The sequence below is a fragment of the Falco rusticolus genome, chromosome 4 (assembly GCF_015220075.1).
Source record: "Falco rusticolus isolate bFalRus1 chromosome 4, bFalRus1.pri, whole genome shotgun sequence".
NCBI classification, from domain to species: Eukaryota; Metazoa; Chordata; class Aves; order Falconiformes; family Falconidae; genus Falco; species Falco rusticolus.
This window is the reverse complement of record NC_051190.1, coordinates 87,518,111-87,532,779: the sequence shown is the minus strand read 5'-3', so window position 1 is coordinate 87,532,779 and position 14,669 is coordinate 87,518,111. Positions and strand designations below refer to the sequence as shown.

At 40.1% G+C, this 14,669-nt stretch overlaps 1 long non-coding RNA gene across 1 annotated transcript in view; it reads right to left on the bottom strand.

The window, feature by feature from the left end:
- Window positions 1-313: 313 nt before the first annotated feature.
- Window positions 314-14,669, bottom strand: part of LOC119146429 — a 43,093-nt gene continuing 28,737 nt past the window's right edge. Inside the window, exon 3 of the long non-coding RNA XR_005103736.1 lies at window positions 314-2,580. This is a non-coding gene — a long non-coding RNA (uncharacterized LOC119146429). The remainder of the gene's footprint in view (window positions 2,581-14,669) is intronic.

Below are 14,669 nucleotides of genomic sequence, written 5' to 3'. Positions count from 1 at the left end.
TGTGTTTCAGTCTGTAAAAATTCCTACAAAGAAAATGTTCTAACAAGTTACACCAATTCAGAGTCTGGGATCTCAGGCCCAAGAGAAACCTTCAGCCCAGTGAAGACGATGATGGAAAATGAACAGGCAGTGGCTCAGTGAGTGATTTGCCACAGTACACAGCAGAGGCATTAGCAGAAAGAGACCATTTATGATCAATCTAGAATCTAGATTTTAATCTAGAAATTATTGAGAAGAAAAAAACAACCAACCAAAAAAACCCCAACAACCACCATCTTCTTTTCATTATGAATTCATTCCCAAAGCAGATATGTGCCTTTAGATGTGTGAACATTTATTCTCACTTCTGCAATTTGAAATACCTTAAAGTTGGGAAGAAGGGGGAGATTTGCCCACCTTCCATCCAAAGAGACCTAATTTGTCTTTCCTCTGGATGGGCAATGGTGCTCCACTTACAGTCTTGTGATGCATGGAGTCTCCACATCCTACCTTGAGATTAGAACTATTTTTAGGATTATTTTGTAAACATTCTTCAGATAAAGTTAAGCAGTATCAACACAGTTGTACCTTAACAAACTATCTTTAACCTCAGGACCTGGAAGAATGATGGAGAAGATCATGCTGGTGTTATTGAAAGACTTTTAAAGAACAATGTGATCATCAGGCACAGTCAACACGGGTTCACAAAGGGAAATTCCTGTCTTAACTGATTTTATATCCTTGTACAATAAGGTCAGCCCCTGGTGTGTGAAGGAATGGTTGTGGGCAGAGTTTTTTCTGGGTTTTAGTAAGGCTTTCAGCACTGTCCCTCACAGCATCCTTCAGGACAAGTTATCCAACTGTGAGATAGTGTGCTGGGTGAAGATCTGGCTGAAGGACAGGGCGCCAAGCCTTGCAGTGAATGGGGCTACATCTGGCTGGTGACCAGTCCCCAGGAACAGGGATCCTGTTCCTCAGGGTTCAATTCTAGGGCCAGCTCCATGCAATCTTTCTGTCAGCGATCTGGATGCATGAGTTGAATGCATGGTTGGCAAGTTTGCTGATGATGCTAAACTGGGAAGTGCTGCTGACTCTCTCGAGGGACAAGAGGCCTTGCAGAGGTCTCTGGATAGATTGGAGCATCGGGCAGTCATCAACGGCATGGAAATGAACAAGACCAAATGCTGGATTCTGCACCAGGGACGGAGTAATGCTGGGCACCAGTCTAAACTGGGAGAGGAGTGGCTGGAGAGCAGCCCTGCAGGAAGGGGTCTGGGGGTGCTGGCTGACAGTAGTCCTCCTGCAACAAATTACATTACCAAATAGAGACCCTCCCACAGAGAAACAATGTTTGCTAATGAACATTAATTACATCATTGCTTTAGAAGTGAAAAACCAAAACATCTGTGTTCGAGTGGTCAATTCATTAAAATGCAATGACTGTGCAGAGAGCATTTAAAGGCTGGGAAAGCTAACCAATTTCCTAGTAAAGAAATCAAGAGTTTCATGAAAATCCCTCTCTTCAGTTTCTTAAAGTTAAATGTGTCCAACCTATGATGAAATCACAGAGAGAAATATGGCAACATGGAGATACCAAAACAGACAGCAGTTGAAAATTCCCATCTGTAACCCGCACAAAAATGGAAGAAACAGGCAGAGTTACAGAAACAGGCAGACTTACAGATCTAAGACATGGTAAGTCATTAGCAATTACAGGAACAACACTAATGATGAAACATTTTTGAATAGCCAAACACATATCCCAGAGCCTCCAATTATTTTTTCTCCTTATCCCTGGTCCAGCTGTGGTAGAGTCCATGAGGCACTCTTTAAAAAAAAAAAAAATAAAAATAAAAAAAAATGAGCTAAGTAGAGAGGGTTAGTGAAGAAAAATCCAGAACTGTAAGCTGACCTAACATAAACTTCCTCCCGGTCCCTTCAACATGTCTATTTCCCTAGTCCTGCAGCACTCCCACATCTCCCAGCAAATAACCTGCTCCCTCCTGCCCTGCCCCTTGTTTGTTATTGCCCCTCAAACTCCAGAGAGGTTCACCAGGCTCTCCAGGCTGTCGGGTCCATCCATCCAAAGACATTTATCACACCCAGCTCAGCCCCCTAACACTGTCCCAACTTCTACCTTTCTAATTCACTTCCAGGGTTAGACAGGAGCATTCCTGGTGTTTCAGGAACATCAAAGCACACTGCCTGATTTAAGCTTCCCTGTTTCGTATGCTTTCCTAATAGAGACATAGGTTTCAAAGCCGCCTGCTCTTCGAAGCAACAACTACCACAAAGTTCAGAGTCTTCATCCACTGCAGCAGAACTTGGCAATGGAAGGGGGCTCGTGGCTTATGTGTCCCACCTGTCCTGAAGTTCTCTGAAGTTTCTGAAAGAAAAATCCCCAAATCTCTCTCTTTTTTCAGCTGTGTCATCCCTTAGATTGGATGCAGATATCTCCACTTGTACAAAGTGGGGACTTATCCAAGAGAAGGGTGCACAAATCCCTGGAGAGAATCACCTCTTAGGCTGCTCCACAGGCACATCCCAAAACAGCTGCTGGCAAGGTGTCTTTCAAGGTGAGTACCGCCAGGTTCATAAATTCTGGAGATAAAGAAGAGAGAGGAAACTGCATGTGAGGTGGGAACCTGCTGGAGCTTGTTCTCCCTCCTGGGGTCTTGGTCCTCCACAGAAATGGATCAGTATCTTACTCTGCACTTCCATGTTTCCTTGCAGATTGTGAAAGATCTCAAAAGGCAGGGCAGGCACTATTTTTTTGTTCCCATTGTCGGAACTGTTAATTTAATTTGATGATCAGTTACTATGACCTTGCAATCCAGTCTTCTCCACAGAGACTGGCAGGACCACTAAGTAAAATGTGTTCATCTTCAGCACCATGCAAATAAAGGCATTGGAACAATTCAGTTGCAGTGGAAGAGAACTGTTCAAATCCATCATAATTAACAAAGACAAAGCTTTAAACAAGAGGCCAGAGAAAAGACTAATACTAGTAACAAAAACAGACCACAGAGATTAAAAAAAAATTGAGTAGTAAGAGGCAGACATGAAATGATGGCTATAGGGTAAAGGTCAAGAAAGAATATTTTTAAACTCATTGGAAAAGAAGGGGATTCTTGCAGGTCTTACAAATTTAGAAGTACAATATGCAAATAGCATTAATGAGAAAAAATGGTTGAACGTGAAGATAGGTTAGGGAGCTATCAAGCTACTATATAATTTTCTAATAAAGATAACTATCACTTTTGTGTCCTTTGATATTTAAAAATAGACAAAGTATTAAAAAATACCAAGTACGGAACAATGCCAGAATAATCTGGGGAAACTGGACTGGGAGACCTCCATTTTTCTTTTATGATATGCACTTTAACAAAAGCCATAATGACTCTCAGAACAAAGGAAGAATATAAAAGATGATGAAGGTAAAAGCCAAGACGTTCAGAGTGTGAATAAAGGCTCTGCTTAGATTAATGCGGGGAGGAGGAAATCATGCAACCTGTAGAAGAAAGAACAGGTACAAGAAGAGGAGCAAGGTGAAAGTTATTACATGTGGTTTATAAATCAATACAACAGAAACAAGAGATTCCCTATAAAATGTTTTCAAAACTGACTAAACCAAGGCTAGTCCAATGAGAATAAACTAAACGAAAAATTATGAAAACTAAAGAAATCAAGAAAACCAAAATAATTTTGGAATAAACATCTCTGGAAGTTGTGGGGTTTTAGTCCCTGACTCAAATCGATCTGTCAGTACCTTTTGTTTTTTAATGGAGGTTTGATTTCAGTGGAAACAGTTCTTCCAACAGGGAGTGCTGCACACAGAGAAAAAATAAGGATAATTAACTGATGACATGAATTCGGAGCAACAAAATCATGTAGCTCACAAAGTGCAAAGAGGCAAAAGTGCTTCTGTTCATGTACGGGTCACTCCATGTGTGGTCTGCTTCCTTCATCTGCCAAACAGTAAGGCTCATTCAGCACATAGTTCTGTTTAAGTGGTGTTCACAGGATTGGTGCCTAGGCAGTGGCGCAGGTGGCTGAGAAAAGGATGCAGGTAAGAGAACTGAAAAGATGACAGTGAAAGTAGGACTTAGGGCAGGGAGGGAAAGAGAGCAAAACAACTATCACACAAAAACAAAGTGACAGCAAAAAGTTTGAAATAATTCAGAAAGCTGAAAAGTAAGCATAACCTATTAACACATCTAACAGAAACAAACAAACGAACCAGAGTTGCAAAGAGATTTAAGCAGCAGGAAACTCATTTAGACTGCATGACAGAAAAAGAAATAATTGTATCACGGAAAAGAAATATCACTGCTCCCGGTGACCAGCCTGGAGCTCCAGCTGATCCTTCATTACGCTAACCAAAGAATAGCTGTCAAGGTGACGAACGCCAGAACCGTTCAGTACCACTCAGTGACTAAACCAGAAAGGTACTCAATTTCTTTCAGATCTGTTTCAGACCCTTAAAGAATGCTAGAAAGCAATGAAGTAATCAGTCTGTAAAGCATCAGAGAACAAAACATCAAGGATTCAGTCTCTGAACCCTGTACCCTGGGGTACAGGGGTCCCCATACCCTGAAATAGTACGTTCATCTATGACCAGAAAGCTTAAGATCTAAAAATCTGATGGAACTCCAGGTCTGAAAAGAATATGTTCAGAGGAGAATAAAAAGCAAATTAAATTGAGGCATGGATACAATATATTTAAGTTTTCCATTCTAAAAATTCCTGTTACAGTCAGGGATATAAATCCTTGAAAAAAAGGCAGAAAAAAAAGAAGAAGAAATAAAGGAAAAAGAAAACAGTTCTATAATCTAAAGATACAGAAGAAATCTTGCAAGTGTTTTATGATGGATCATTTATATGTAGATTCCAGTGCTTCAAAAGACTTTAAATATAACAACTGAACTTCAAATTAATATTATAGTCATACAATTTAGTATTACATTCACTTTGCTGGCAGATAAACTAACCAGAAAGTCACACAACTAGCCTTGAGTCATGCAGCAAACATTTACAAGTGAAGAGACAAAAAGCCTTCCTTCTAAGCCTCTTCAGAATCTCAGAGAAGGGTTCCCAGAGTAATCTCTACTCTTAGTGCAAAACCATCATCAGCGCAAGGCCAATGGCAACTGAGTTTTTGACTCAATGTGGCCATCTTAGGGCCTGCCTCAGTACACTCTTCCCTGTCTCCTGTGGTTAAAAATAAAACAATGCATTTTCTTTTTGTTTCACTTGGGAACCAAGAGATTTTATGTCCCTGTGGGATACTGATGTTCTGAAAAATTCACTTGTCTGGTATTTGAATTACCACAAAGTTGTCTAAGTTATGGCTTCCTGTTGGCCCAGCATCAGTCTTACTCAACTTTTGCCATCTTATCCAACTGCTGTGGATAAGCCCTCTCCAGACCCAAGCGTCACTTTTGCATTGGTGATGATAGTGATGATGGGAGAAGTGGATAATGAAACGCATGGCTCAATGGAACTAGGAATATTTTCTGATAAACACGAGGGAAAGACTTAAAGTCGAGACTATTAGCAGTATAAACCTAATATACACACCCAATAAACATTTGTGACACCCAAGCTTGGTACGGAAAAGGTGCTGTAGGGCAACATCCCAGGACCCCTTTTCCTATTAATGGAAAATCCTTGCTGCTATAGTTCTGAAGACATGGGTTAAAACAGAGTCTGGCTGAAGAGCTGCTTCGCTGTTACAAAGCTGGGCTTCAGTCTATGCCATGAACTTTATTAAGAACCAAATAAGCAAGCCCAGGAGGAACAAAGCATAATGCTTAACAGAGGGATTTCTAGGCTTTCCCTACAGGAAGGACAGGGCAGCAGCACTTCAGTAACTCACTGAAGGTTTGCAGTAGAAACATGAGTGCAGTTTTACCTGTTCATTCTAAATGAGCAAGATTGGTTCACTTATTACAAACAAACAGATAAAAAAGTGCCCTGAGATCTTTCCATGATTCCAAACAGAAAACGATGTGCTTACTGACATGAGTAAGTAATTATGAGATTCACTCGTAGGGTCTGATTCAAACAGCTTTACCATCACAGTTTACAAAGAGGGAACTCACCCTCCCCTTCTTCCTCTGCTTTACCCTCACCATAGATATCAAATACATTTAAAAACATATCGTGTAAAGTAAACCTTGGTGTAAGAGAAATCAAAGAAAGTAGTCATTATTTTGCCCTTCACAACGATCAGTTCCCCCTTGTGGTGGCAGAAAAGCAGGTGGAGTGTATCCATTCTGGGGAGAATTCCGACCTCCCCCTTGAGGCAAGAACAGCTGCAGAATTTTGTTATGACACAGGTAGGTCCAGGGAAAAACCCAGAGGAAGAACCCAGCTCTGATCAGCTGAAAAAGGCTGCTGCATCCCAAAGAAGTCGTCACACTGACCTTTTCAAACATTGTTTTAAAATGCTCACGTGGACCGGTATGACAGTCTCACCTCCTACACCTTTCTAACCCATTCCTTGAAAATTACTTGCTTGACCAGAGTCTGGCCGACAGGGTGGACAGGACAGGTTACCAGGCTCATATGCACCACTCGTAGTATCAACCCATTTCTCATGAACTCTTGTCTTGTCTCCTCCCTTCTTCCCTCTGCAAACTACTGTAACTGCTTAATAAGAAAGGGGGACAAAAAAAACAAACAAACAAACAAACAAAAAAACCCACAACCAACCCACAAGACAGACATTTTCTTACTAAAATACAGTAAAATCACAGTGCTGGAATCCAGAGGTGGTCCAGTTCTCTCTGGTACCCAAAGGCAGGAACCACAACATTTATAGCACATTTGTAAAAGACTCCCAACAATGAAGACTTCAAAACTTTCTCCATCTCTTTCAATACTTCAGCGTCTTTATCACAAAAGCTATTTTCTTGCAAATCTAACCTGAGTTTCCTTTTGTTGCAATCTATGTTCATCACTTCCTATGCTGTCCATTGCTGATAAGGGGAGCAGGCTGGAAAACAGAAGCTGTAGCTACATCTACATCTAGTGCTAATAGTCTGTTAAAAGAGCTCACCGGTGTTTTACAGAAAGCTAAATGCTAGTAAGTCAATATGTCAGTTCTGAAAGCTATTATCTGCTATTGAGGTGATATATATTGGACATAATAGCAGTGTCAGATGTTTTGGGGTACTGATCATGAACAACTTTTCAAGAGATGGAGGAGATAATACCTTAAAGTATGGGAAGAAGCTGATAAATAAGACAACAGCAGCAGAAGAAAGCCTTAGCTATAATACATGGGTTTATACAGTACTTTTTTTTGTAGAAATGGAGCTGCATGCTTAAGTCAGGGTTGGAAGCTAAAACTTATAAAAACTCAGAAGAAATTGGTTCCAGGTCCTGTTTTTGTGGGAAGTTTGATCCAATATGTAGATCTCCACACAGGGAAAGCCTATGCAGTCTCTTGCAGCCAGACATGAGTTTGCTCTGCCCATGTTCCCAGGCAATCAAGAAGCTGCTTGGCTACAGTAAGGGTGGCACTTAGCCCGTATCTGCATAAAACCACAATGTATATAAACACAAAATCAAGGGCAGCAAACTGGCTTAGGGAATCTGCAGCCCCTTGGCTTCCTTTTCTAAAAACAGCCTCAGAACACAAAACATATGGGGTCAAGCATGACAGAAGAGTTGGCTGAGAAAGTACTGTAGTAACTGGGAAAAATTGTGATGAGAATGCAGAAATTACATAGCCTGGAAATTTTGCAGTAAAGAATAAGCTTGCCTTGAGACATAAAAATACATGTAAACACAAAAAGAACCTAGGAAAGTATAATAGAAAACTGAGATGCAATTGCTAGCTACTAGCATAATCATTGTTTTCTCTATTATTTATGGGTTTAATAGCAAAGCAGCATGATGACATCCATCTGCACGCCATTAGCTGTGGTAAAGGATGGGTTTATTACAACAAGATAAGTAATAAAATACTTTAAACAAGAAAAAAAAAATGTTTGGCTTGGAATTGTTACAGTGCAGCACAAGTTATTAGGTGTGAGTCAGGCAACCTTACCAACAGATGGCACTGATCTGTGAATTGAGTGGCTAAACATAGTATATTATTATTATACCTATGAAAAATCATAAGGAATTATTTTCAAAACAAGTGCACACCAGATTCTGTATATGAACAGTATATCCAAGGTGTAGACTCATAGGCATGTGCATATCTATGAATATATATGTAGAGTTTATATAAACCAGATTTTTACCAGAATAGTAGGCTGGAAAGGGGCGTTAAAAGGAAGTTAAAGAGGGGAGTTAAAAGGGAAAAAAAAAAACAAACCAAAAAACACAAACAAAAAAAAAAAACCCCAAACCAACAAGGCAACACATATCTCTGACAGAGCAATCATTTTGGATGGAAAAATGTATTAAACACTGCAGTCCCTTCAGGCACCTGCCCCATATGGAAGCCCACTAAATGTTCTGCCCCGTTGGCTGGAAGGCGCTCTGCTTTCGCAGTCTCCTCAATATGCCTGTAGACCTCGTGCTTCTCCCTCCTGCCACAGTTTCGCATCTCTGCTGGCATCTCCTCAGCCCTGACCACATATTATTTTACCCTTGTGGTTTTCTCCTTCCCCCTTTTCTTACACAAATTCTGGTCATCATTCTCTTTCAAACTCCTGCATGTTAACCTTATTTTCACTAGAAAACAGACTCTACATGCAACAAAAGGTGCAAGTTTTTGCTATTATGTCTAGGAGATGTTCCTAAAGCCACTCAGCTTTTTGTCACCCCTCTTCTTCAGTGCCAGAAGGTGATGCTCTTGCTGCTCAAGGAGGTTTTCAGTTAGTTTTACTGTGGCTTTGATATCACTGAGGAAAACCGCATTGCTCTGGACTTGGTCTACTAATGCCATAAAGTATCCATTGTGCTTCTGTATTTACTTGCATTCGTAGGTGAATGCACAGCAATGCAATTTTCAATAAAAAGCTTCAGAGAATCTGTTTCCTGAAACTCAGCCAGATTTTATTATTCCTGATTGAATCTTATAAGAGTAAGTAATGTGTACCTGTTTACTGTCAAGAGGGACAAAATTTAGATTATTAAATCTTTTGAGAGTGCCTGACAAAAGACTGAAATGTTACTGCAAAAATATGTTGCTGAAAATATTAGTGGTAAGAAACAGGTGGGTAGAGGAAGATAAAGTCACATTAGCTGAGACTGTAGGCATTTTCCATGGAATCCATCACCATTCCTACCTCTTGGCACACTGTGGATTAAAACTGTTCATAAAATGTTTCCTGATACAAATATAGCACAAACATTTCCTGTGGGAAAAGGGAATGCAAGGCAATTTGCTGTAATCTCTTACCACCACAGACGGGTGGAAAGGGCGTTAGAACAGCGCAGAGCTTCCAGTGATTTTTCAGCTGATGCCTGTAAAAAGTTGTTCCTACCTTGAAAAGGCCCTTAAAATCAAAGAAAGGTGTTTAGTTTTCTGAAGGAATGGTGAAATCTCTTTGTCTGGACACCGGGTTTTCTAGATTTAAAAATTATGCTTATTAAACTGAACAGTAGGAAACAAATAATATTAATCCAGGTCCTTCAGTGTTTCCCTAAAGTTCAGAGATGTGGATGTGCAGAGATAACCACCTCCTGTATTTTACACAGCTAAAAGAAACATTTTTCATAAAACAAAGAGGTGCTGGCAGCCCCAGATCAGCATGTGTCCCAACAAGAATGAAAGCACGTGCCAAACAAGTGTTTTGTCATCTCCTGTCATGGCTATTACTGTGTGCAGGTCTGGGTCACGGGAGGAGGTCAAGAAAAGAGCAGTAAAGAGAAGAAAGAAGGAAAAAAAGAGACAAAGGCTTACTAAGGGCATTTGGCTCTGAAAATAAGCTTTGAAAGAGGGTTTTTTGACATAACTGATTATCAGTGGGAACAAGGAACCAAAAGACTTGACTTCTATCCTGGGGTTCAGGACTTGGCACATTCCTTTTAAAAGCCATGGTTGCATTATAAATTTTCAAACCGAAACATTCAGATTTTATCCTCAACTCCTCATTTACTTAAAAGACCACACAATTTTGTCCAACCCCTTCATGTCAAAAGGGATAACTCTTTCTAGTTACGCTTGATGGATAAAACTAGATATTCCTTATATTTTAGAGCAACAGGCTATGAATGTAATTGTCAAACAGCACGATACTTTAAATGTCTCCAACTTTAGATGGATAAATGGTGTCATCTAAATCAAACAGTGCCCTGAGCTACTTTGTCTGTTTATATACAGCACTGAAATGCTCAGAGAAATGTGTTATACCTCAGCAGGAAAAGTGTTTCCAAATGTCCACCCATACACTCCTTGTTTTAACACACAGAAGTCACTCATGGTTTCTAACTTGGGTTTTAGCATTAACTGGATGTGCAGAGTGAGCTCAGAATAGGCTGGCAAACTGATATCATCTATTCAACTGCATGATTCTTAATGATTAGACTAATATGCTCCTAATCAAAATTATATCTGATCACTCGGTATATATATTCAGTTAGGACTCTGACCGGCATTAGGTTTATACATACGTCTAGTTCAGGTAGCATAACCTTACACGTTTGAGTCACTGTGCACCCTAGAAAAAAAAAAGTAAAATACCAACAGTAAATGGCTCAGTAATATTTTTAGTTCGGCTGATGTGTCTGCAGTTATTCTCCTGTAATGAAGAACAGAGCTACAGCAGTAGCTCACCACAAGCCCAAAAGAGTACAAGCATTCAGATTTCAGTTGGGATGCTGGCTGCAAAAAGCCCCCTCATTGACACACAGTCCCCTTTGGCACTCATGGGCAGACTTTTGGAGGCCAAGGAGGCATATGGCCTTTCTCATGACTTTTGCCTTAGATTTGGCTGGGGGAAGTTAATAACATGGGGTGAAAATAAACACGCTGTGGCCCACACGAGAAAAAATGGTCTCCTCTCTCCTCGCCCCGTCCAGAAACCCAACAAAGAAAAATAAATTATTTGTATTGAAGTATGAACAGACTTAAATGCAAGGATAACCAAACTCAATACACATATATATGCATCTCCAAGGTCACCATTTTTAACCTTTTTAAAATAATTGTTTCTTAAGGATAGTGCAGTGTACACCCAGCAAATTATTCTAACTGGGCAGGAACCGATCAATGGCTAGTAAGCCTGAAGTTTTAATACTATCCTTAAAAGGAGCTAGAAAAATACTATCTAGGAAGAGCACAGAAGCCTTGGTGTTATCTCTGCCCACACCTGAGTCCAATGGCACTTTTAAAAAATAAGCCAGTAAGGCAGACTCTGCACAGAATAACAAGCAGCGAGGGGAGCCCACCCCTCCGCCGGGCTCCTGCTTCCTCAGGGCAGTGGGCAGAGCACCCTCAGCCCGACGGTGCTCATGAGCTTCTGGCTTCATTTCAAACATGTCACACCAGCAGAGGACTGGCATCACAGAGCTGTCTTCTGGTGTTTCACCCACGTCAGCGTTCAGGTGAATGGAGGCATCAAAGGATCCTGAGCAAGCCCACAGGTGATGACAATGTAGTATTACCCTTGTGATCCACGTTCAAAAACAGGTCCAGCTCCAAATCTTGATCAGTTACAACATGTTTCCTCCTTCAATTGCATTACAAATAAACACTTATTTTCTTCTGCTTAAAAGCAGATGGATCAAGTGCTCCGGTTCTAACTCCAACCCCATCAACACATGTGACAATGGGGTAGGATTCTGTATACCTGAGGAGCAGGCTCCTGAGAAATTTCTGAATTATTTTCACTGGCATTTGAGTATCTCAAGCAGAGAAGTTGTGCTACCAACAGCAGGGAGGAAAGGCTTTCTGGCACATAAAAGCAGCACACCCGGGAGAAAAAAGCCTCCCCAGTCATCTCCACGAGGACACCAGAAGGTGATTTCAGACACTGAATCGGTGTCTAGTTCTCACCATTAAAAAAAATTGGCTCACGCTGACCGAGATGATGGAAAAAGTGAATATAATAACAATAGCAATTCTCAGTACTAGGAGAAAATAAACCTTTCAATAGCTGATGGTTGTCTAAAACTAATTTTGTATTCTTTCATATGTTTCTCCTCTTATTTTATTTCTGGTATTTGCTATATCTAAGCATGTTTATGGACAGCTTTTTCTGCCTGTCCTGACTCCAAGGCTTGACAAAAATAATAAAAACATACTTAAAAAAGTAATAAGATCACTATTTAAAAAATCTTCAAACCAAACTAGAGGAGAGCTAAAGGTATACAGGACAAGAAAACACAGCAATGGAAAATGTATTAACTATATTCCTCATGGCTGTGTTCATCGTCTTCTACGTTGTTTCTTACATGGAGCAGTCAGCCAATATTCAGAACCATTCACGTGAAAACAAGTGAGTTTTAAATGCTAGCATTGTTGTGGTTGACAACAAATGTAAAGTGCTGCTTATCCAAACACATAAAGCAAGCAGATTACTTAGGAACTCTAAAGTTTACCACTTAACGCAAGCTCTCTGCCCCAACCCCCCCAAGTGAACAGACCCATATGATCTATGAACAAGTTTGGTTTATTCTTCCTCCTCTCCCACTAGACACCACCAGCCCCACAAACAAACTCTGCCAGCTGGGCTGTTTATGTACCCCCTCCTGAAATGAAGACTGCCTTCCCAAGCAGCATGGCCTGATGGCTGAAACAGTTGGTGATAATGTCCTGGTCCCCACACTAGAACACATTTCAGGAGTTCTACTCAGTGCTAGCCTGATCCTATGGATCAAATGCTGACTAGCATCCCTAGTTCATGAGGTACGCACTGGGACCACATCTTCCAGCTGTGGTTCTTCCCAGCACAATCCAACACACATGCTTTGAGATGGCTCTACAAGGGGAACCAAGGTGCAGTAAGGGGACACTGCCAGGAGGTTCACTTATAAAAGTGTCTGAGCTCTACATTTGGGCTAAAACACCCGCGATAGCAAACTCTTCCTACTTCATCCATTTAAGTTAACCATAACTTCTTCAGGAGGTGCAGGCTCAGCCAGGACAGAATGCTCTTCAAAACCTTCCATCCTCCATTCTTAGATTTTACTCAGCCTCTTCCATACGCTTTGGTATCTCTGAGAACCAGTACCTCAGGCCATCTGCCTGTCCAGCCGAGGAATGCCTTCATGCCAGACAGAAGCAGGAAGGTGTCTTGTAGCTCTATTTACAAAAGATATTTTTTTCCCACTGGCAATTAATAATGAAGCATGCGTGCGCGCTATGGAATCAGTATTTTAATAAATATGCATTCTTAAAATGTAATACTACAGTATTGGCTTATTATGGGAGGTTATATCTGTTTCACAGAAATCCAACACAAACAGAAGTAATTTCATAAATTTCTTTGTTTTTAAAAGAGTTCCAGTGACCTGAAAGGAAAACAATAATGAAAAATATGTTCCACATTATTTGAAAAACAAATAAATACCACTTAGACTTTGCAACAACTTCTATTTGCTTTTGTAATGCAAAGCGCAGAGAGGACATACATGTAATTTCCTGCTCTTTCGTAGAAGTAAATATTCTGTAATTCATGATCTTCAACATGTAAAAGCACAAATACAAAAGGGAGTTATAATTTACAGCAATTTCCTTAATTCAGGTTTGGAGTATTTTTATTTTTTTTTTTTACAATCCTGAAAAATAATTACATTTTAAACAAAACCAGCAAAATGTGGCATTTTGTTTATGCCATTTTCATAGCAATTTTAGAGGGGAAAACTAGAACTGTAGGACACTGCAGTTCTACAGGTATTTCTTTACAATAGAAGTGCTTTTAAGCTAATATCTTACTAAGACACTCATTTCAGTGGAGAAGTGGTGCAAATTTAAATCACTGGGATAATTCTTACAATGGTTTAATGCTACTTAGAATTATAGGAGAAACTGTTCTGAAAATGATGAAAACATTGAAGACATGAATGAAACTTAGCCAGACAAAAAAGGAGAACAAAGCACTGGAAGCAAAGAAATAAAAAGTGATGGTATCAATACTTTGATTTTTTTTTTAAAATTTAAAGTATCTGAAAACACAAAAGCACAGAACAGGAGCTTCTTTGAGTGGAAAGACAACCGGAGCTGGTTTATCAAGGTAACAGTAAAAAGATTCATATTGGATTTGGTGAAATTTCCATCTCCAGAATAAAATATAGCAGTGTAAATAGCTTGAAAAGCACAGTATCTTCTGGCAGCATCAGCTGCAGATGCCCCATTGCCTTTCTTTTAGTCCTAAGAAGCAAGTTTTTTCCTCCTAAGGCCCACTTGGTATCAGGATGAACCTGATGCTAGTTCTACCTGCTCCGTAGGAGGGAAGATACTTTCTTGTTCACGCCATAGTTTCCTTTGCTTAAGAAGTGCTTGGAGAGACAAGAGACAACCTTTTTGGTTACAGCTAAATCAGCACTTCCCATTCTTTCAAGAGTAAATCCGTGCCAGCACCTTCCACCATCCCCAAGCAGAAATGCAATTACGTTTTTAGTCCTGTCAAGTTGGAAAATCCTGGTTTCAGAATATAGATCCTTAATGTTTCTGCATTTTTTACATGGAAATAAAGAAAATATTTTGACTTTTGTAAAGCACTGTGAATCACAGAGGAAGGTGCTAAATAATATAATTATTAAATAATTGATTTCAGCACAGC